This window comes from Macaca fascicularis, chromosome Y (assembly GCF_037993035.2).
Source record: "Macaca fascicularis isolate 582-1 chromosome Y, T2T-MFA8v1.1".
In the NCBI taxonomy this organism is placed as follows: domain Eukaryota; kingdom Metazoa; phylum Chordata; class Mammalia; order Primates; family Cercopithecidae; genus Macaca; species Macaca fascicularis.
The window spans coordinates 3262954-3286032 of record NC_132903.1 but is presented as its reverse complement, the minus strand read 5'-3'; the positions used below and the strand labels follow the sequence as shown (position 1 = coordinate 3286032).

The following is a 23079-nucleotide window of genomic DNA, read 5'->3' as shown; positions in this document are numbered from 1 at the left end:
CCGCTACTGGAAATTTCTTGCCTTTTGAGGTAAGGCTCAATTTCTCCTACTGGAAATTTCTGACATTCTCCACTACCGCAGATTTGTGTGAGACTCAATACCCACCAATGGGGATTCCTCACTTCTTTTTAACCTCCAGGATACCCCACCAAGGAATATTTCACCACCCCCATGGCTTTTCTTGCCTTAGTATGTCCCGACCACACCAATTTACTTCTTATATATACAGATTGATGTCTCATGTTTCCTTACATGTAAGAAACCAAGCCATGCCCTGACCACCCTGGGCACATATCATCAGGACATCCTGAGTCTGTGTTACAGGTGTGTCCTCAACCTCGACAAAACAAATTTTCTAAATTAACTGAGACCTGTCTCAGATTTTCTAGGTTCACGTTTTTGGTAAGCATGGAGGGATTGAGTAGTGATGCCCCTGATCTTTAACAAATCTCCTATTGGTGGTTGGTACTAGCATGAGCTGACTTTATGGCTCAAACCAATAGGGAAATTTGCTGAGGTCTAAGTGCACCCTCTCCAGGCAATCCCTGCTCTCCTCAAACTTGGTTGAGATCTAAAGTTTATTTTGCTGTACAACTCATCTTTTTTTTTGGAGTTTTATTTGCTTCCAACAGAAACCCAAGTTTTCCTGCTTCCATGACAATGGAAGGCAGGTGACTCCTTTACAGAGTTTGAACTTGCTTCCAAAAGGGAAGAATTTTTTTTTTTTTTTTTTTTTTGAGACGGAGTCTCGCTCTGTCGCCCAGGCTGGAGTGCAGTGGCCGGATCTCAGCTCACTGCAAGCTCCGCCTCCCGGGTTCCCGCCATTCTCCTGCCTCAGCCTCCCGAGTAGCTGGGACCACAGGCTCCGCCACCTCGCCCGGCTAATTTTTTTGTGTTTTTAGTAGAGACGGGGTTTCGCCGTGTTAGCCAGGATGGTCTCGATCTCCTGACCTTGTGATCCGCCCATCTCGGCCTCCCAAAGTGCTGGGATTACAGGCTTGAGCCACCGCGCCCGGCCGGAAGAATTTTTTTTTCCCCCACTTCTATGATGGTAAAGAGCAGTCTACAGCCTGAGACCCATCAGTAGGTAAGAAACTGGTTTGGGATTCTCCAAATTCCTTTTAAATTACTAAAGTTAGCATTTAACAACCAACTGGTGTTAATTTCTGCTTACACTTAGAACACTCAGAAAGTGTGTAATTTGTGTGATCATTGATAGTTTGGCAGCATTTTGTCCTAGCTGAAATACAGTAATAAGATTTTTTAAAAACTGTTTTTAAAGGAGCTCCATGGTTAAAAAGTCACCAACATCCAAGACGTTATGTGTCTATGTGTGCAAGTTTGTATCTGATAGCCCTTCATGTTTTTGGTTTTCTGTTTGTTTTTCTGTCCTAAGACCTGTTCTTTTTTTTTTTTTTTTTTTTTTTTTTTTTTTGAGCAAGTGTTTTTCTCTCTCTCCTCAGTTGACTGAATTATTTTCACCTGATTTTTTTCTTTTTTACTAAAAGAGTTATTGCAACAGAAGCTACTCTTGGGTTTTTAAGGAAGAGTGCAGTTTAATTTTATGTTTAATTTGGCTCAAAGAAAAATAAAAGTCTCTCCTAGCATCACCGACTTTTCTCTTTGCACTTTATGATGCAAATTTTGCTATTTGATTTTCACTTGAGTTGTTTCATATGTAAAGTTAAGGTTATTTAGCTGACAACTGCCTAGGGTTGTGAAACCAGTTATCAAGCATCTGAAAGTTTAAGACAGGAACTACAAAAAAAAGTGGGGGAGTGGTGTAAATCTATAAAATGTACTTCAATGGGCATACTTAATACGTTTTGTAAGTATTTATGTGTTGTGTACAGATGTTTTACTACTAAAATATGTAAGAGCTCTAATTAATTGCCTTTTACTTAATTTTGTAAACAATGTAAAATTTGATCTTGCCTTTAAAAAGTAAAAGCACTTAAATTGGATACTAAAAAACAAACGACTAGTCAAATGCTTTTTCAAGTTTATGTAACTTGAGTAAAATCTTGTGCCTTTGACATTAATAATTATAGAAAAACTGAATTGGGAAATTTTTAGGACATTTCTAATAGTACTTTACCAATAATTTTAAAGATAACTTGTTTATAAACCTTGTGACCAGCATATGGACTCCTGTGTCAGATTAACAAGGTTAATTAAGTAATTCTGAAGAACAAGTGTAACTGGTTTCATGCTGTTTTTATTAGGGCTTCCTGTGTAGAAAATTTTCTCGTTTCAAAGAATGAAGGTTTTTGCTTTTCTTTGAAATGTCTGAATTATCACCTTGGTTAACTAAATGACTTTACAATGACCTGTAATCCTGTTTTTAATATCATGTGTTTTACATGTTTGATATTTGACAAACTTTGCAAAATCAAATGATAAATTATGTCTTTTTTGTAATCTAATTAATCCTTTAATACGTTAGTTTCCCTGAAGTCCAAAAATGACTTAATTTGTCCGATTTGGTATAAAAATTACATGGAAAGCATTTGAAAAGCATTGTCAAATATGAAATAGTGTTTGGTTTTCTTTTGGCTGTACTTGTATAAATATGTTATTATTATGTGTTCCAAAATTATGGGAAACTCCTGTAATTCTGATATTATCAGTAATAATCATAATTGTTGTGTTAAAATTAACTGTGTGCCACAGAGGTAGCAAATTTTCTCATCAATTGTGTCTTTTACATATGGCTGCCTTAAAAATTGTTTTTTTCATCTACAGACAGCTGTCTTGTCTTGTTTTAAATCCTCTTTAAAAGATGGGCTTAAAATCAACAACAGAACTTGTTAATAAGTGCACTTAAATGCTTGTTTTCTGATAATTTGGAAACTGTGACACTGAAACAGAAGTAAAAACTGTCAGAACTCTCATGGAGAACTGAAGTGTTCATGATGACTATCAAACAGAACAGGAGCTGCCTGAAAAACAGAAAACTCAAGTAACCTTTTTGACTTTTTGCTTAAAACGTTGCTAATCCTTTGTTTTGTTTTCCAGAGTTAAAACTTTTCTTTTAAGCTATTTATTTACAGCTTTTAACAACTGAGTAAAGTATACCCCTGTGAACAAAATTTAGAGCGTATTTGTTTCTCTCCTACCTGATTTCCCCAGAATTTGCAAACTATTCTGTGAATATTTTTAATTCACAGCAATAGAGTTATCTGTGTTGGATACAATGAGTTCTAAATTTCTCTTCAAAGAATGAATATGTCAGTATGTTCAGTTCTTTGTCCTCCATTTTAACGTATAACTTCCTCGTAGTTTCAGTAAACAACTTTTCCACCAGTTTTAATCAGTTCACATCTGTTTCCCTGGTCACGTGCTCTGTCCTGACTCATCCTGGTTACCTCCTTTGATCTGAATCATCCCTGGTCACCTGCTCTGACCTAAATCATCTTTAGTTACCTGTTTCATAACCGTCTTTCCTGCCAGACTGATCCCCCTGCCACCCTGCCTCATACTCCTGCTCTCTTAAAAATAGCCAATTGAAATTAGCTTAGATAGCATGGTACAACCCAGCCAACAGAGGAACAACACAGCAGTAGGGGCTACCTGCAACAGGGATAAGAACCTCTTCCCCTCTCTTGTTCTCATCATTGCTCCATTCACGAGTTGCACCTGCTATTGAAATAAAAATTGCCTTGCTGAGAAAATTAAATTTATGTTGCAGTGCCACTTTCTTACAGCATCGAAAATTTATAACATTTGCATAAGTGCAACAGGAACCTGTTTTCATTTGTAACAGCAAACAATTGGACAAACTGGTTATTTTTCTAAGGCTTTGACTGGAATGATGTGCTGTTCTTTAAGGAATCAAACTTGACTTACAGAGCCAAGAAAGCCTTTGGAAAACTGTCCTCATATTTCGTATACACAGTCCCTGTACAGGAGTTGTGATCTATGGTAAGCAAAGAATGTCACTTAGTGACAGGCACAGAAGCTCCAGGTTTATCCTGGAACCTCAAGAAGACAGGAAATTCACTTGACTCATATATATTTGATGGCAATCTATGGCTGGGCTCAGCTTTTAAAAAGCCTTATCTAAGATTCCTCCTACGGAAAACAATTTCATCAAAGCAAATGTAAAAGCCTATGTAAAAACTCTTGCTGCAGTGTACACAAATAATTAGGCCAAGTGTAATAAAGCAAATTGGGGCAGGGCAGGGCAGGGCAGGCCTGGCCGGGCCGGGCAGCTGCACTGCACTGACAGGCTGAGCCAGGTGGTGTAGGTGGCTGCAGAGGCCACTGAGGTGCTAACTGGGTGGCCAGTGGGCTGCTGTGGCCTCAAGCAGCCTCTTCGTGCAGCCATGCACACCCCAAGCAGCAGTGGGCCGTGATGCCCAGTCTGCCAGTGAGCTGCAGCAGGCACAACCTGGAGTGATGGTGACTGCGTACAGTATCCAACACAGATAACTGTATTGCTGTGAATTAAAAATATTCACAGAATAGTTTGCAAATTCTGCGTACAGGTTGGAGTGAGTGCAGGGGCAAGCAAGGCAGCAGCCCAGGGCCAGAGAGGGAGCCCAAGCCGGGCCATCTCCAGCCATGTCCGATGAGGCCTCGGCCATCATTTCCTAAAGAAGTTTCTAATCCCTGAGCAGCCCTTCCTGCTCCTGGGACCCCCTTGTGGGGTGGGCACCTGCCCGGGCGAGGAGCTGAGCTGCCTGGACATCAGTGACTTCAGCTGCCAGCTATCCTCCTGCCATTGCTCTGACCCGCTCCACGGTTTCCATACCAACAGGTGGAACCTAACTTCTTATGGAACAAGTGTTGCCACCTCACAAGGCAGTGAGGAGGTGTTTTCATCTATGTCTGTTGGAGATCAAGATGACTGCTATTCCCTGTTAGATTATCAGGACTTCACTTATTTCCATTTATTTCCTGAGGGGAGTGTCTGCAATGATGTCTCTTCTTCTATAAACACTAACTGGGATTGGTCAGATAGCGAGTTTGAATGGCAGTTACCAGGCAGTGACATTGCCAGTGGGAGCAATGTACCTTCTGATGTCATACCCAGTATTCCAAGTTCACCCTGCGTGCTTCCTAAAAAGAAAAACAAGCATCAGAATTTAGATGAACTCCCTTGGTGTGCAATGACAAATGATGAGCAGGTGGAATGTACTGAGCATCTGAGTCAGAAAGTGAGTACTGTGATGAGTCTTCGGGAGTAACTTGATATTAAGATCACTGATCCTTCTGTTCAAATCTCCGCTACAGACAGTGAGTTTATTATTGAACTTAACTGTCTCAGAGATGAAAAACTGAAGCAGGTGAGAAACTGTATCAAGGAGCACAGTCTTCGCCAATGGCCTGCAAGAGAGGCCTGGAAGAGAAGCAACTTTTAGTTGTGTAAACACCCAGTGGAGTGAGCAGTGCCAGTGCCAGTGCCAGTGCTAGCAGCAGCAGTGCCACCATGGTCAGTTCTGCAAGCAGTAGTGAGTCCAGTGTTGAAAACTCTGCTTCAAACTCCAGTGCCAACATGAGTTGAGCACACAGTGACAGCAACCTGTCTGCAAGTGCAGCAGAGCAGATTCGGGATTCAAAGAAACGATCTGAACAGTGGGAAGTTACACCAGAAGGCCTTACACAAGAGCACAAGAGGCAACTGAAGGAGCAGAGTCAGGCCCGGAAGGAGAGGCTCAGTAGGCTTTTCCTTAATGAAGAGGTGCTGTCTTTAAAATTCACTGAGGAAGACCATGAAGCAGATGTTGATGTTTTGATGTAATAAGGGTGAATTTATCAGCGTTCTTCGTGAGCATTAAAATACTCTACCTTATTGGTTTACATGCATCTTGACCAAAATTTTGATTAGGTCTGTGCTGATGTACCGTTAACAATTTAGGCCAGTGGGGGCCAGGCATGGTGGCTCAGGTCTGTAATCCCAGCACTTGGGAGACCAAGGTTGGCAGATTCCTTGAGGTCAAGAGTTTGAGACCAGCCTGACCAACATGGAGAAACCCCATCTCTACTAAAAATACAAAATTAGCCAGGTGTGGTAGCGCACTCCTGTAATCCCAGTTACTAGGAAGGTGGAGGCAGGAGAATCACTTGAACCCAGAGGCAGAGGTTGCAGTGAGGCAAGATTGTGCCATTGCTCTCCAGCCTGGGCAACAAAGAACAAAACTACTTCTAATAATAATTATTATTATTATTATTTAGGCCAGTGGTTCTTGGCAGGTAGTCCCAGGACCTACAGCTTCAGCATCACCTGAGAAGTTGTTAGGAATGCATACTGGTGGGCCCTGTCCCCAGACATAGTGAATCAGAAACCAGCAGGGAGGTGCCTAAGCATTGTTTCTTAATAAATGCCGGGTTATTCTGATGCACAGTCTAGTTTAAGAACCACTACTTTGGGTAAATGTTTTGACTGTTTAAACTTTATGATGGTGAAGTGAGCTTCTTCAAAGACTGGTACTTATACAGTTTAGAAGATTTCAAGGTACTGCTTACAGTAGTTTACTATGTCAATATACATGTGCAGAGATCATAATTTAGTTCCCTTCTTAATGTTACGATTTCTTAGTTTATTTTTCCTGAAGCACCATGACATAATTCTTGATTCCTGGTGGAAATCTATTCTGAGGTGTGGGGGTGGGCAAGGTGTGGATTGCTGTTAATGATAGTGCCTTCGTTAGATTTAGTTCTGTTTTCATTCATTATTGACTCACAGGTATAAGAAGAGGCCCTAATCTTTTTTCCTATTAGATTTATTGTTTTTTACTTTATGTAAGTTCAGAATCCTTTTTTGTTAAGTGATGACTACTGATGAAATACTGTTACTAGTAGCTGAATTTAAGACAATGCTATGTTGATTAATATTTAAATGGTGAAAGTAATTAGGCAAAATAAGCAATTCTGCTTTTCTGTTGCTTTCAGAATTTTTAGGCTGTAAAATTGTTTCAGGCAGGACATCAGTCTATCTCTCTTGGAAGTTCTTATTGTATGTCTTTTTTTTTTCAGCACAGTTCTAATTTTTAAATATTTGGTCTAACAGCTTCTGGCACATGACCTAGTTAATAATGTTGAAAATTATCTGATGAAAACCCTTATAGTTCTGCTAAACTTGTCTAAAAATTGCTAGAAATATACAGAGCAATGAGATATAGAAAACACCTTAGCTCGTTGGTTATTAATAGAGTTCTAATTGTAACTGTGAAATCATGGAGTTTCTTTAAATGTTTTCATAGAGTTTGTTATCATGAACACTAGAAATAGCATGATTCCTTTTCTTCTACCACATCTTTAACATACACATGGGTTAAAGAAGATGGAAACCAACACTACTGACAATCAAGCTGCTTTCTGACTTTTATAATTTTGATATTGTGGATAGCATTTTAAAGGTGATCATGATTCTGTAGGAAGAGAGTTAATATTTTTCAAACTCTAGAGTACAGAGGTTAATAAGATTTCTACTTTTTTTTACTTTTTGTTATGTCCAGTAGGTTATTAAGAAAAAGATTCATGACTCAAATTCTTAATTCTCAGTTGATACAAAGGCTTACAATCATGTGTTTTAAAATTTTGATTTCATGTTGGTTCTCTGTAGATTAAATAATGGAAACTGATGATAAAAATTAATACATTGCAGCTTCGCCAAGGTCTGTGGTATATGGTTGTTGTCAGGCCTCTGAGCCCAAGCCAAGCCATCGCATCCCCTGTGACTTGCACTGTATGCCCAGATGGCCTGAAGTAACTGAAGAATCACAAAAGAAGTGAAAAAGGTCCTGCCCCGCCTTAACTGATGACATTCCACCACAAAAGAAGTGCAAATGGCCAGTCCTTGCCATAAGGGATGACATTATCTTGTGAAATTCCTTTTCCTGGCTCATCCTGGGTCAAAAAGCTCCCCCACTGAGCACTCTGTGACCCCCACTCCTGCCCACCAGAGAACAACCCCCCTTTGACTGTAATTTTCCTTTACCTATCCAAATACGATACAACAGCCCCACCCTTATCTCCCTTCGCTGACTCTCTTTTCGGACTCAGCCAGCCTGCACCCAGGTGATTAAAAAGCTTTATTGCTCACACAAAGCCTGTTTGTTGGTCTCTTCACATGGACATGCATGACAGTTGTAACCTTTTAAAGACTATTAAAGTCATAATTTGAAATTTTTACTAAAATAAAACATATATGTATCTATGGTCTTCAACTGGAGTAGTCCTTCTTACTTTTCTCCCTCCTCCTCTTTGGTTCTCCTAACCAGCTTAGAGGACCCAAAGAGAGACTGGCGATAGACACCAGAATACTCTGTGGAGATAGAACGACTTCACCTCATTGTTTTCGCTTCCAAGTATGGGAAGAGCAAATGGATAGCAGAGTAACTGTATCTAAATTCTTTACCTGCTCTTAGCAAAAGCAAAATCCCACAGAATGACTGCCTGCTGTCTTTACCTATTCTTCAAAGAAAACAGGCCACTTCTGGAGACCACAGAGTGGCATTTATCTGTCAAACACTTGGAAACTATTTATTTAACAGTGACGGTCAGTGACCAGTAAAAGAAAATCCCAATAATCACAGTCTTATTACTTTCAATTTAACTTGACTCACTATTAAACAAGTTTACCAAAGGGCCACAGAGTTGATTTTTAAAGTCTGTAAAGGTTTGAATGTTTATATAAGGGCATCATGAAATTTTGCATAAATCCAGATGAATTGTCATTATAGTACTATAAATCAGAGACAGTCCATAAAGTTGGGTTGAAGGAGATTGAAAGTATTTTCTTTGACCAAAATAAAATAATTTTAAAACTTGGGCTTGCTTATGATCCAAGAGGTATATTAAATAGTCCTCTATCTCCCGAGAAAAGAATCTAGCAAAAAAGACATAAAAAGCTCTTTGGTCTCTGTTCTTGTGCTGTACTTTTTTTCCATTTTAATGTCTTGTGTAGATAATTCAAAGTCTGTACTATTTCTTTCTTGGAATAAGTAAGAATTTATTCAATATGGTGTATCTCTGAGAGTTCAAATTAAAACATCCAACTCACTAGTATTTCTTTTTAAATATAAATCCTAACCAATCGATAAAAAGGCAAGACTTAGTTACTGTAGTATTGGTTCTCACCTGTAGAGAACTGACATTGGAGCAAATTTTATGTCTCCCCTTTGAAAATAAACCTTGTTAACTAAGGGCATAATAAATTTCCCACAGATTTATCAAGAAACATTTTATTAGAGATCTTATAGTAGTATCTCAGTTCCTACTACAGCTTTTTAAAGGATGAGACTTGCATTTCACAAAGCAACATATATAATATTTTTCTATTGTTTTGAACCTAAATTAAAGGAAGGTAGTGTATTATAATGCATAGTGAGGTATAAAAGGCTAGTTCATTCTGTCCCAACAAGAAGTTAGAATAAAATAACACTTTTTTTCATGAGACTTACCTCATTTTTGTTAGGCTATGGATGTTTTGTCCAGTTCATCTGTCCCTTGGATTAATTAGATATCTCTCAAGGTACAGGCAAAAGCACTTCAAGGACAGAGATTATATAGCAAGTTGATTTTCTAGAAATTCTTTGAATTCATTTGTGTAATAGCTGGAAGACATTCCTCGTCTTTCCTTTAACAAATGATCTTTTAGCTCATCTATCTTCAAGAAAAACATTTGTTTGGAATTTGTCAGGCCTCTGAGCCCAAGCCAAGGCATTGCATCCCCTGAGACTTGCACGTATACACCCAGATGGCTTGAAGTAACTGAAGAATCGCAAAAGAAGTGCAAATGCCCTGCCTCCACAGTCCGTTTATAGTTTGGGACAACTAATAGGAAAATCTCTTCTTGCATTCAAATGATAGTGTTGATGTTGAGTGCACTGACTCATTCAACATGTCTGAACTAGAAGTAAATTTAATTCTGAAAAGGACTATTAGTTAGGAAACAAGTATTTATATACACATATACTGTGGTATTCATTTTAAGTCTGATAAAGTAAGATAAACCTTGTCTTAAAAATAAAATTATGCTAAATGAATAGAAACTATCTGAGATATTTTAAGTTGGGCATCCAGAACATAGCATAGTATCCAGAACATAACCACTTACAATGGTTAGGTCTTATTTCTTTGGAAAATAACTTACTTATTCCAAAAGGCTCAGAAGGAACTCTGAAAATTCTTCTAACTGGCCATTAAAAGTAAGGAAGTTGCCCGGTACAGCTGAAGATCTGAGCTGACTAACTAAAACTTAACTTTATTTTTTTAACATTAAAATTATTTTTGGCTCTCCCTCCAGTTATTTTTTAAATTAAGATAATTAGTATTTTAACCTAGGAACATATAATGAGAAATTAAATTTTACTTTGACCCTCATTTTGAACTAAGAACAACTTGTTTGGGCTCAAAATTCAATATGTAGCATTTTTTTTTTTTTGGTCTAATTTCTTTGTTACATCTTTGTGGCCAAGAAAACCTGTGGAAATCTGTGTTATAAATTTTGTGGTGAGGGATGGAGGAGAAAAAGGGGAGACTTTTTCTAATACATTTTGACTACGTCAAGGTAGTTGTAGACTGTCTGTATAAATAACAAGTTAACACTTACTATTCTGAATTTGAAAGGAATGAGGCACATCTCCCATATATCTCCCAACTTCCTGACCCCAGCACAATCACATTCCTCCATATTTCTTTCAAACTTCAGAAAAACATCACCTGGGAGATCTCCGATAAGGAATGCTAAATGTATAATGTTAACCAATTGTAATGCTGTAACCGAGAGAATTACCTTGTTCCCTGTAACTTTGCATATCCTGTTTACATCGGGCTATAAAGGGCAAGCACTCGCATTGTTCGAAGCCCTCTTGTATGCTGTGGAATGGAGGGACCAAGTTCGAACTTGTAGTAAAGATCCTTGCCGCTTGGCTTTGACTCTGGACTCTGGTGGTCTTCTTTGGGGAACAAACGGTCTGGGCATAACAAATTGTTCTAAGGAACAGTGGCCGGAAGCCATGACTTGCTTTGTGGAGCTGCTGTCTCTTTAACAGTAGCTGACCTACTGGATTTAAACTGAGACTGAAATTGAGATTTGTGGTTATCTAGATAAGGCTTTTCACAATGGAACAGATAATGTCTGTTCCTGTAGTGGATCCATTTAATTTCCTAATTTGCGTACTCTCACTTAACAAGTATTTTCTATTTTGAATCTCTGTGTTGGGAATTTAAAGACTCTCGTCAAAAACTATTAATGATAAACAGAAGTATATGCAAAACAATTCACAGATGGGTAAAAATGTCAAATTGTGGGTTTTTGGTTTTGCTTTTTCATTTCAAGGATTAGTTATGTAGTAGCAATATTATAACCAAGCAACTAGGAAGTTGGCTGGTTTGGAGAATCTTCAAGTAATCTTAAATACTATAATTTATCAGATTGTTAACCAGGATTTTTTTTTCCTGTATTACTGCTAAAGGTATTACTATATTAATGCACTTTTGTGTCTTCTGTACATTCTGTACTTATTAAAGCCTGTTTTCCCTGAAGCTGTGAGGGAATAACAATAGCTGTATCATAAGTCGTTTCTATTTTGAGTTCCTTCTTGTATTCAAAAGTACTTCAATAATGAAATCTAAATGAGTGTGTATAGTTGTAATTAAAACTGGCTGTATGGGAAAGCTGCCTTTTAAAACTGAATACCAGAATGAAAAGTGTTGTTTTGCTTAAGAATTTTTTCTTTTTTTTTTTTTCTTTTTTTTTTTTTTTTTTTTTTGAGACTGAGTCATGCACTTTCGCCCAGGCTAAAGTGCATTCACTTGATCTCCACTCACTGCAAGCTCTGCCTCCCAGGTTCATGTCATTCTCCTGCCTCGGCCTCCTGAGTAGCTGGGACTACAGGTGCCCGCCACCATGCCCAGCTAATTTTTTGTTTGTTTGTTTTCAAGTAGAGATGGGGTTTCACCGTGTTAGCCAGGATGGTCTCAATCTCCTGACTTCATGACCCGCCCGCCTCGACCTCCCAAAGTTCTGGGATTACAGGCATGAGCCATGGGGCCGGGCCAAGAACTCTTATAATACCATATTGTTTCCTTTCATGTACCAAGTTATTACAAACCCCACTCAGTTTATACTTCTGAGTCAGCTCCTTTCATGCTCTATCCCAGAATGTTTACCAACAGAGAAGAACTGCTCTCTTTTCTTTTGCTCACAGTTTGGTTATGGCTTTATAACTTTATTTGGTGAAAGTCCCAGATACCCAAATGTCATTGGCAAAATATTTTTTTCCAGAGAGATCAGATTTCTAGAGAGACTAGCATTCATGGTAAGTGAAAATTATGTCTAATTTTTAAAATCCATGCTATTATTGGGAAGTAGGTATAATTTTTGTTGACAAAAAATAGAGCTATTTTCCTTAATCTTAAGTTAGAATTTTATAAAAGAAATGTCTGAACAGTTTTATGTACAGAAGAGCAATTCAGCTTTTCAGCAGTAACTATCTTTCGCCACTAGAGGGAGATCCGTGGTTGCTTTCTCCTTTGGAGAATTGCTGCTTTGCTTTCGTATTTAATTTCTAAAGTTGGAATAGACTTTATTCTCAAAATTCCTTGAGTGTTATTAAATACTTTCATTTATTAGTCAAAAGTAAGTTAATTAAGCTTGTTTAATGGTGTCAATCTTATGCTTTTCTGTAATCTTCTATTTTTAATAAATGTGAGTTAGTTGAAAAAATAAATAAAGCAAACCAGTCCCACCAGGATATGTCTTTAGTAAAAATGGGAAACTGGAGAGAGAAAAATTGTGTTTCAAAACTACAGTAGACCTGTTGTTAATTCTAGCCTTGCCTAATTTTTTCCTCAATTTTAACTACTGTCTACAGTTTGGACCAATTCTAATTTTTCTTAGTTGCAAGTATTCAGAATAATACTTTCAATTTTCTTCCTTCTTTTTTCCTTTCTTCGAAGTTTGTAGTCACTGAAAACTAAGCTGTGTTTTCAAAAAAAAACCCTGAGAACTGAAGCCAGACAACTTAAAGTTCGAAAGAAAATAACAGCAACCTATTTACATAAATAAACCACTTTCATCCATGCACTGTATAGTGATTTTCCAGGATTGTGGTTTTGTTTGTTGTTGTTTTTTCTCCCTTCCTCCGTCTAGTTTCTCTTCACAGGACATGAGACTTCACAAGCTGCTAAAAACGAGCTTTCCGACCTACCCATCTAGGAATAAATCCTCTTAGCCATGAGAGATCAGACGAAACCTGAGCCCAGAGACTCATTTTCTTATAAAATGCTTTCTCTGAAAGATTTTTAAAAAGGGTGAAAATGTGAAAGGAAAACATCTTGGGCCCCCAAAATCACTAAGGAAAACTCAAGCTGGGAACTGCTTAGGGCAAACCTGCCCCATTCTATTCAAAATAACTCCTCAGCTCACTGAGATAGATGTATATCTCATTCTTCGCCTCCCTTGGAAAGGCTAATTAGAAATTAAAACTAATGTAACTATTTGTATCTCACCTATCTGTGACCTGGAAGCTCCGTCCCTCGTCCCAGTCTTCCTACTTTGCTTCAAGTTATCCCAGCCTTTCTAGACCAAACCAATGTACTTCTTACGTATATTGATTGATGTCTTGTATCTCTCTCTAAATGTATAAAACCAAGCTGTGGCCAGGGGTGGTGGCTCACGCCTGTATCCTAGCACTTTGAGAGGCTGAGGCAGGTGGATCATTTGAGGTCAGGAGTTTGAGACCAGCCTGGCCAACATGGTGAAACTCTGTCTCTAACAAATACAAAAATTAGCCAGGTGTGGTGATGGGCGTCTGTAATCCCAGCTACTCGAGAGGCTGAGGCAGAATTGCTTGAACCCAGGAGGGGAAGGTTGAAGTGAGCCAAGATTGTGCCATTGCACTCCAGTTGGGCGACAGAGCGAGACTCTGGCTCAAAAACAAAACAAAACACAAAACACCCAAGCTGTGCCCCAACAACCTTGGGCACATGTCTTTAGGACTTCCTGAGGCTGTGTGTCATGGGTCGTCCTCAACCTTGACAAAATAAACTTTCTGAATACACTGAGACCTGTACCAGATTTTCTTTTTTTACATTTATATTTTGGCTCAAGTGAGTTATTTTCTCCTCCTTAAACAGTCCAGAGTCAAACGCAAATCACCTTTTAGGAGACTAGGCAATTTTTCCACTGACATTTGGATAATTTCTTTTTAAAAAGCAAAATTTTGTGATACAAGTTGCAGCAAAAACATCTCCTTATTAAACAATTACAGACCACTTGGACACTCCAGGGAAGGTCTATTAACATCTTAATATATGGCTCCCAGTGTTCCTGCGTTATTTGCTATTACAAGTTAGAGTTATGTGTTCACTTCTCTTATGGAGAAATTTGTCCAAATACCTAGGAATGCAGGATTAAAGGCATACAGTCCATTCAGCTGTTAGGTATAATGCTTTAAATATTGAAAACAAGTAAAGCGAGACTGACATCAAGTCTAATGGGATTTGGAAAGAGAACAAAAGCAGATATACTCTTAAGACCGCCTAAGGGGGACCAATGGTGTTCTGGGTTTCCATGGAAGGTAAGCGGAAACAGGAATTTCTCACAATTGAAGAAAATCAAGAATCCCAATAAATCCTACTATCATGTCTGTAATTGATGCCATATCTCAAGCTCCTGGGCCACACCTTGGTCCAAGGAACCATCATGCCTGTGGAATATTCTGCTGGCCTCCAATAGCCAAACCACCTGTTGCTGATTCGCTCCAAGGTCAGAGGATCGCTTGAGCCCAAGAGTTCAAGACCTGCCTGGGTAACATACTAAGACCTCATATCTACTAAAAATTCAAAAATTAGCTGGGCAGAATGGTTTGTGCCTGTAGTCCAAGCTATTGGGAGAGTGAGGTGGGAGGATAGCTTGAGCCTGGGAGATTGACAACGGTTACAGTGAGAATGATCAGGCTACTGCACGGCAGTCTGGGACAGTGAGATCCTCTGTTATAAAAGGAAAAAGGAAAGGTAAGGTAAGAAAACATAAGAGCGGGGCATGCAGATGAGGGCAGGGAAAAGGGTGGGGGGTCAAAGGGATAGAGAGGAGAGGCAAGGGCAATGGTGAGGCAAGAAAGTAAAGAGAGGAGTGGAGGGGAGGGAAGATGGAAGGGGAAAGGGAAGGAGAATGGGAAAGGAAGCGGAAAGGGAAGAGAAGAGGAGAGGAAAGTGGAGCAGATGAGAAGAAAGGCAAGGAGGGGAGGTAAGGAGAAGAGAGGAGAGGGAAGGGCAAAAGAGAGAGGAGAGTAAAGGAAAGGAAAGGACAAGGCAACAGAAAGGAAAGGAAAAAGAAAAAAACAAGAGCGGAGGAAAAAGGAGGGAAGGGGAAAATGGTAAAGGGCAAAGAAAAGGACAAAAAAGGGAAAGTAAAAAGAAAAGGGTAAAAAGGAAAGGGGAAAAGAAAGAGAAAAAAGAAAATGAAAAAAGTAACTAAAACAAAATCTCAAAGAAATATTTGTGCAGAGAAGTTCACAGGAGCATTATTCATTACAGTCAAATGGTGGAAGCAACTTAGGTAACCATCCGCAGAGGAATAGTGACCTATCCATACAACGGAATAGTACTGAGCATTAAAAACGAAACACATTCTGACACATGCTACCATGTGGATGAACCTGGAGGACTCCATACTGAGTGAAATAAGCCAGTCACAAAAATGTAAATACTGCAGGATTCCAATTCTCTGAGGTCCCACAGTTGTGAAGCACATGGAAACACAAAGTGGATGGTGGGTGTCAGGGACTGGGGAAGTAGCGGAATTAGTGGGTAGTAGGTACGGAGTTTCAGGACTACAAGACAGAAAGAGTTCTGAAGGTTGGCTGCACAACACTGTGAATGTAGTTACTGAACTGTACACATAAAAATGGTTAAAATGATACATTTTATATATATTTTAACAATAAAAAATACTTATTGAACAAATTTTTTGATATTTTGACAACTGTACTGTTAATAACATTACTTGTGATTCTATTTTTTTTTTTTTATTTTAGAAAGTGATTCTGAGACCTCTGTGGCTTCACTCAGTGACCTAAATAACTAAAGAAAGTCATGCGCGCACACAGGTTACAGACACTGGTGTAAAACAAAGGGGCCAATAAAGGCTCCAGACCCTTTGAGTCTGAGGCTCAAAAGAAGGAGTTTGTACTTACTGCCCCACAGGGGCACACGGTGGGGCCTCACTGAAGTTTCTGCCCCCACACTGACTGCTGAGCCACTGGTGTTTGAGTCTTCAGCATCAGGATAAAGGGGGTCCCAGCAAGGAAAGTTTGAGTGATGTGGCCCAGCATGGCATGGGGTGGGTGAAACAACCCAATGTGAGTGGCGTGGCCTAGAATGGCCCAGTGTGGGTGACACTGACTAGTGGGGGTGACTTGGCCCAATGTGCCCTTAGCCAGCTGTGGCAATGAGGCTATACAGATAAAAACTAGTTCCATATGGTAGAAAGTTCTATTGGGCATTCTGAGTTAGACCATCTTCATGCAGTCCTTTTAGTTGGTTTTGGTTTATGCTCCAGACATTGGTTTTTAAAGCTTTGGTTTTGGGGGCTTTGGTTGGTTGCTTGGTTTCTGTAGTTCAAACAGCAATCAAACAACATGACTTTTTTTCAGTAAATACAATTGGCATCCTTATGGCTGGGTTCTGCATTCACAACAAAATTCGGAAGGAAAATACAGTATCCTTGGGATGCAAAACCCCAGATACAGAGTACTGACTTTTCCTACCAGCAGGTTTTGCAAGGTACACTGCAGGATTTGAGTGTGCATGCATTTGGGTATCTGGAGGTGGTCCTGGAACTGATTCCCCAACGATACTAAGCAATGACGGTAATGAGTACAAATACACTCTTAAACAAAAGGCCTTGAATCAAGTACACTAAATGAGGCTGTTCTAATTCTCGGTAGGGGTCATCGGAGGAGGAAGGTCAGTCTTGGCCAGCAGCCTCCCCAATGGCAAGCACATACTCTCTGCTCCCCAGCTATATAATCTGAAATTGCATCCACTGGACCCACCACCTCCGTCTTCCTCTCTCCCTTAGAACACCAAGACCTTCACATTAGTCATCTCTAAGCAAAACTTTTAAGAGAAATCATCTTCCTTTTTGCTTCCAAATTTTTCACATTTATGACCTTCCCATCTGTCTCTACTGCTCCTTTTCCAAGGCTAAACCCTCAAAAATCTCCCTCCTGCAAAAAATACATCCTGTCCCTCCATTCTTTATCTTATCTCTTGAATCTTTTTCCCTCCCCTGACCAAGAGACATTGTCTCGCTCTGTTGTCCAGGGTGGAGAGCAGTGGCAAGATAAAAGCTCACTGCAGCCTCAACTTCCTGGACTGAAGCAATCCTACTAACCTCAGCCTTCGAAAGCACTGAGATTACAGATGTGAGCCACTGTCCCTGGTCCTCTCAAAGCTGTTTTATTCAACCAGTCTCCCCCAGTATAAAAAATCCTTCCCCAACACCGGCTTTCCCGTCAAGCGCTGTTCTACTTCTCCCCTTATCTGCACGAACCTCTCCAAGGAGAAGAGTGTCGACAGTACCCTCATCTTTTTAGCCACTATCCCATTTATTCCATCTTCAGCCAGCCACAGATGCAATGCCCCTACCTTAGAAGCCAACATGAATACCATGACCTCTATGTGCCAAGGACACCTCTGCAGCCCTGTTAACTCTAGGTCTCCCCTCGCCTCTCTTGTCAATCTCTGCTCACTCTTCGGGATCTCTCAGGAGTTCCCTGCCAAGGAACTCGTACTCCTCCCATCTCCCTGGCCTCTAGTCCCAGGCCATCTCACCAGCTCTTAGCCTCATTTCAATTCCTACGTCCAGAGCTTCCTTTTTACACTTTTGCCTTCTGTCTTCCAAGTACAACACAGTCCCCTGATGCTTTATAAACAGCTGCTAAATCCAGCATCAAGATTCTTGACTTCAAGTATGATTTGCCTCCTTTGAGTCTTCCATGCTCATATTCCAGTTTACGTTTACATAAAAGGCAGGCAGGCGGACAGGATTATTTATTTATTTATTTATTTATTTATTTATTTATTTATTTATTTTAACATTGAGTCTTGCTCTGCACCAAGGAGGGAGTGCAATGGCACTATCTCGGCTCACCACAGCCTCCGCCTCCTGGGTTCCAGCGATTCTCCTCCCTCTGCCTCCCGAGTAGCTGAGATTATAGGCACACGCCACCATGCCAGGCTAATTTTTTATTTTTAGTAGAGAAGGGATTTCACCATGTTTGGTCAGATTCGTCTCGAACTACTGATCTCAGGTGATCTGCCAGCCTCAGCCTCCCAAAGTGCTAGGATTACAGCATGAGCCACCATGTGAAGGAGAGAAAAGTATTCAGAGCAGCAAGTAATGGAAACCAGGGAAGATCAAATCCTTCAATGGTGAAGGAAGATTACCATAATCAGCCCCTCTCACAACACTAACTGCCCAACCCACAATGGCAACACTCATTGAAGAGTACCTTCCCATAAGCTCTGCTCTTACCAAGAAATACTTCAGGCGAAGGAGATCAAAGAGCCACATGTCCATTTCCTCAAAGTTATTTTTAGATCTTGTCAGAGTCGGACAGGAGAAATGAGAGACTCCCCACTCCACAATTGTTCTGGCAGCTTTTAAAGTAGGTTAGCATGAAAAATCACCTGGACTATCACTCCTGTTTTTTTTTTTTTTTTTTTTTTTGAGATGGAGTTTCCCTCCTGTTGCCCAGACAGGAGTGCAGTGGCGCAATCTCACTCACTGAAACCTCCGCCTCCCAAATTCAAGCAATTCTCCTGCCTCAGCCTCCCCAATAGCTGGGACTACAGGCGCCTGCCACCACACCTGGCTAATTTTTCTAGTTTTAGTAGAGAAGGGGTTTCTCCATGTTGGTTAGGCTGGTCTCAAACTCCTGACCTCAGGTGATCTGCCCGCTTCGGCCTCTCAAAGTGCTGGGATTACAGGTGTGAGCCACTGCGCCCAGCTTTCACTGCTGTTTTTCAATTCTAGCTAATTTTTATCTCTGCTCCTCCAGACACCTCTCTTTGCCACTCCCCCAAGAGAAGGTATATATGCCTGCAGCCAAATGCTTGGAGAAGTCAAGAAAGAAAATGCAGAAAGGCAAAGGAAGGAAAGCTTCCCAAAGACACCAAAGCCACGGTAAAAAACAAAAAACAAACAAGCAAAAAAACCCACCTGCCTACTTCACAAGTCAAAACAAAAACAAGTTGAAAGAAATTTTGAAATGAGAGTACTCTCTAAATTACAAATGCGATACAGCTCAACTCTTCTTTTGTTTCTTCCTCAGAAATGTTTTTCTCCTAATAACTATGCCATAAAAAATAGTCAAATTCCCAGCCATCCTAGAAAGGCTTTTTAAAGCCCATAACGTAATTGAAATCTTTACTTGCCATAAAAAATATACAAGTAGGCCAGGCCCACTGGCTCACACCTATAATCCCAGAGCTTTGGGATTTGGTGGGAAGATCACTTGAGCCCAAGAGTCGGAGGCTGCAGTGAGCTATGACTGCACTTTTGTAAGAGTTATTAATAAATTATTTTTGGCATAGAGAGGAAAAGGGGTCCTCGGGAAGTTTTTGTTTTTAAAGCTGCTCCAGAAATGTTTCTAGTAAAATCACAGACTGGCAATCTTTGATATTCAAATGCAGACCATTAGAAAGCCACCCAAACACTGTGATTCCTCCCTCTTCTTGCCCTTCCCCACATGATCCTGGCAACATAGCCACCCCCACATATCCCCGCGTGTGCAGAACAGGCTGGTGCCCTGCATTTGCATATTAAGAGACTAGGGTGGGAGGGCCACCTTTTTTCGCAGGCTACATGAATGACACGCCTGGTCAAACCAATCCGCTGAACCCTATGCAAATCAAACACTGCCTCCTCCAGCCTACTCATAAAACTGACTGGTATCCATGATACTTGGGGTCTCCTCTCTCAGCTTTGGAGCCCCTTCCCTCTGTCTCTATATAAGGGAGTTTCTTCCTTCTTTCTTGCCTATAAATTCCCCGCTCCTTAAAAATCACCCCATCTCTGTCTGGGTTGTTTTATCTAATATTACTCGAGACAAGAGTCCTGGTATTCCTCCACTCATTGGAGCGGTATCAGCACCATTGTACTCCAGCCTAGGCACCAGACGAAGACTCTCTAACAAAATTAAAACAAATAAACGTGTGTGTGTGTGTGTGTGTGTGTATAATTTATGTACATTCGCCACCATATGCTATACTAGTATATATATATGATATATACACACACATATATATAGTAGTATACCATATGGTGGCAAAGGTACATTGTGGCATTACATGTCTCAACCATCATGTTTTTACTGAGGGAAATGTGTTCTGTGTACCAGGGACAAGACAGAAATCATGTGGCATCTCCTTCATGTTATCTCCCTAAACCAGGCCCCTAAAAGAGTGAACGCAAAAGGCACGAAATGGGTCAGCACCCTTCATATGTATGTTAAGCTGGCATTGCTCAGAAGGCATTATAATGTAGCTAAGAATCAGGGAAGCAGAAGGCTGTCCATGTAAAATCCCAGGTCCAACATCTACCTAGAAGCCCTGCCTTACACATCAGCATGGACAGAATGCACATGTGGCCACCACTCTGGTTTTATGATAACGGGGTTACATAAGGAGGGTCTTCAAGGTAGGGGCTCTCCAAAACCAACAACAATTCTCAAGAGAGCAGGTCGGCCACAGCCTCTGTTATCAACAATCCCACCTTCTTGGTGCCTGGAGAACATCGGGATGCCATAAACAAAGGTCATCTTTCAGATGACCGAGACTCCTCTCTTCTCCCACCCTGCACAGAAGTGACCCACACCTCCTTCATTTCATGCAACAGCACTTGGGCTCTGTCCTCTGGTTGCAGCTTGTAAGGCAAGCCAGCAACAATCCCTTCCAATCCTAAGGTATAAATAACTGATAAAGTTTAATGTATTACCTCTCCCAGGACTGTTGGCACTTTACTGGGACAAGGTTTCACATCAGGCAAATGACTGTTTGTGAAATGCCAGGCTTTCACAAGCAAGGCAAGATGGGAATAGGGTGGAAAAGAAGGGATCAGGAAAAGTGAAAGTCCAAGTCACACCATGGAGGTAGTACATGCCTTAAGCACTCAGGACTACATGTAGTTCTGCAGAGGACAAGACAGCAAGCATCTAGGCATCACTAGACAGACTGTCTCTGTTGCAACACCTTCCATAGTGAGAAAGCAAACACAGGCAGTATTTCCATGAATGGGCATGGCTGAGCTCCATTAAAACTTTATTTGAATGTCACATCATTTCCATATGTCAACAAAGTTTTGCTCTTTTTCTTTTTCTCTTTTTGAGACAAGGTCTTTTTCTCTCTCCTAGACTCACCTGCAGTGGCACAAACATGGCTCAATGCAGCCATGTTTGCTTAACCTGGGCTCAAGCAATCCTCCCACCTCAGACTCCCAAGTAGCTGGGACCACAGGTGCACTACCACCACACTTTGCGAATTTTTTTTTTTTTTTCCTCTTTTGGTAGACATGAGGTCTTACTGTGTTCCCCAGACTGGTCTTGAACAACTTGTGCTCAAGCAATCCTCCCACTTCGGCCTCCCAGAGTGCTGAGATTACAGGAGTCAGCCACGCTCCCAGCCTCTTTTTTGACTCTTTAAACATGTAAAACCATCTTCAGCTCAAGGCTTCTAAACACGGGACCACGGTCTTGCACTTCCCAGGGCACTGTCCTGCAGAATCCTCACTAAACAGAGCTATGAATTACTGGGGAAAGCTTTCCTGCATTTGAGGAACCAGGGTGCCCTAAAAAGCACACAACTTGAAAATCACACTGGCCCACCTGCCACCATGCAACTGTGAGCTGATCCACAGTTCAGAATTGTGGGACTTAGCACTTACTTGTCAGTGCCCTGTCCTCAGTTTCCCAAGATGTAAAATGAGAAGAGTCTTTCTAGTGATGCAGATTTGCTATGCTGGCTTGAATGCACCTAGAGCATTGCCCTGCAGAAGGCAGATTCCCAAAACAGGTCCCAGCTAGAATATTGATTATTTCTGTCCTTATCTCTCCTTACGGCTGGGTTACATTTCCACCTGTGCCTCAGAGGTCAGGGTTTGGTGTCTGTTTCACGATCTGACCACAGCACTGAGAACACACAGGTACATGGGAAGGAATCCATGTTCAAAGAACAGAGGTCAAAGGCAGGGCAGGCTACTTTGGTCTCCTCAAAGAACACACAAAGATATTGGCCTTCCCTTCATTGGAAGATTCAGCTCTGAAAAGTACAAGAAACTGGCTTCTGCGAGCTCTTCCTTCCATCTTTCTTGGCCTTGTCTTGGGCCCTATCTATCTCTTCTCTGTTATTACCCACCCTGAGTGGTTCCCTCCTATGCATTTCTTCTGCTCTTCTTTCTGCTCACCCAGTGCCTGAGTAGTACTCAGTTTATAACAAAGATGCTTTATTTACAATCTCTACCTCATGCTGTAGCAAAATAGCAAGACAGAAGTGTAAGCAACAAACCCCGATGGTTGTTTGTATTTATTTATTTATTTTATTTATGAGACGGAGTCTTGCTCTGTCGCCTAGGCTGGAGTGCAGTGGCACTATCTCGGTTTACTGCAAGCTCCACCTCTCAGGATCATGCCATTCTCCTGCATCAGCCTCCTAAGTAAATGGGACCACAGGCACCTGCCACCACACCTGGCCAATTTTTTGTCAAACCCTGATAATTTTTAACTTGATGTGCAATTCCAGTAATTCCTTTTCTTATTTGAACTAAGCACCAGGCCAATTCTACAAAGTTCCCGCAAAATTGCTGGGTATCAAGAAATATAAAATGACCTCCTGAATGTCATAAGTTTTTTTTGAAAAACATTTTTCACCACAAGTATACTTTTCATTTGCTATATCATGCTTTATGAAGGGGACAGTCATTCCAATGACTTAAAATGATGGACGTCCAATCATTTCCAAGCAAGAGTCATTAGAGGGCAACACAAAGACTGGTCACCCAATTGCATCATGTGTTGTCAATTTCTCTTGCATTCTCCCTAAATGCTCCAAAAGGAAATCACC

General features: G+C 40.6%; 1 protein-coding gene and 1 pseudogene across 34 annotated transcripts in view; one reads left to right on the top strand and one right to left on the bottom strand.

The window, feature by feature from the left end:
* The window catches only part of TBL1Y (transducin beta like 1 Y-linked), a 227247-nt gene that overhangs the window by 145296 nt on the left and 58872 nt on the right, over positions 1-23079 (bottom strand). The gene's annotated exons all lie outside the window — the stretch shown is intronic.
* On the top strand, positions 4567-5746 carry LOC141409538 (protein FAM199X pseudogene; annotated as a pseudogene).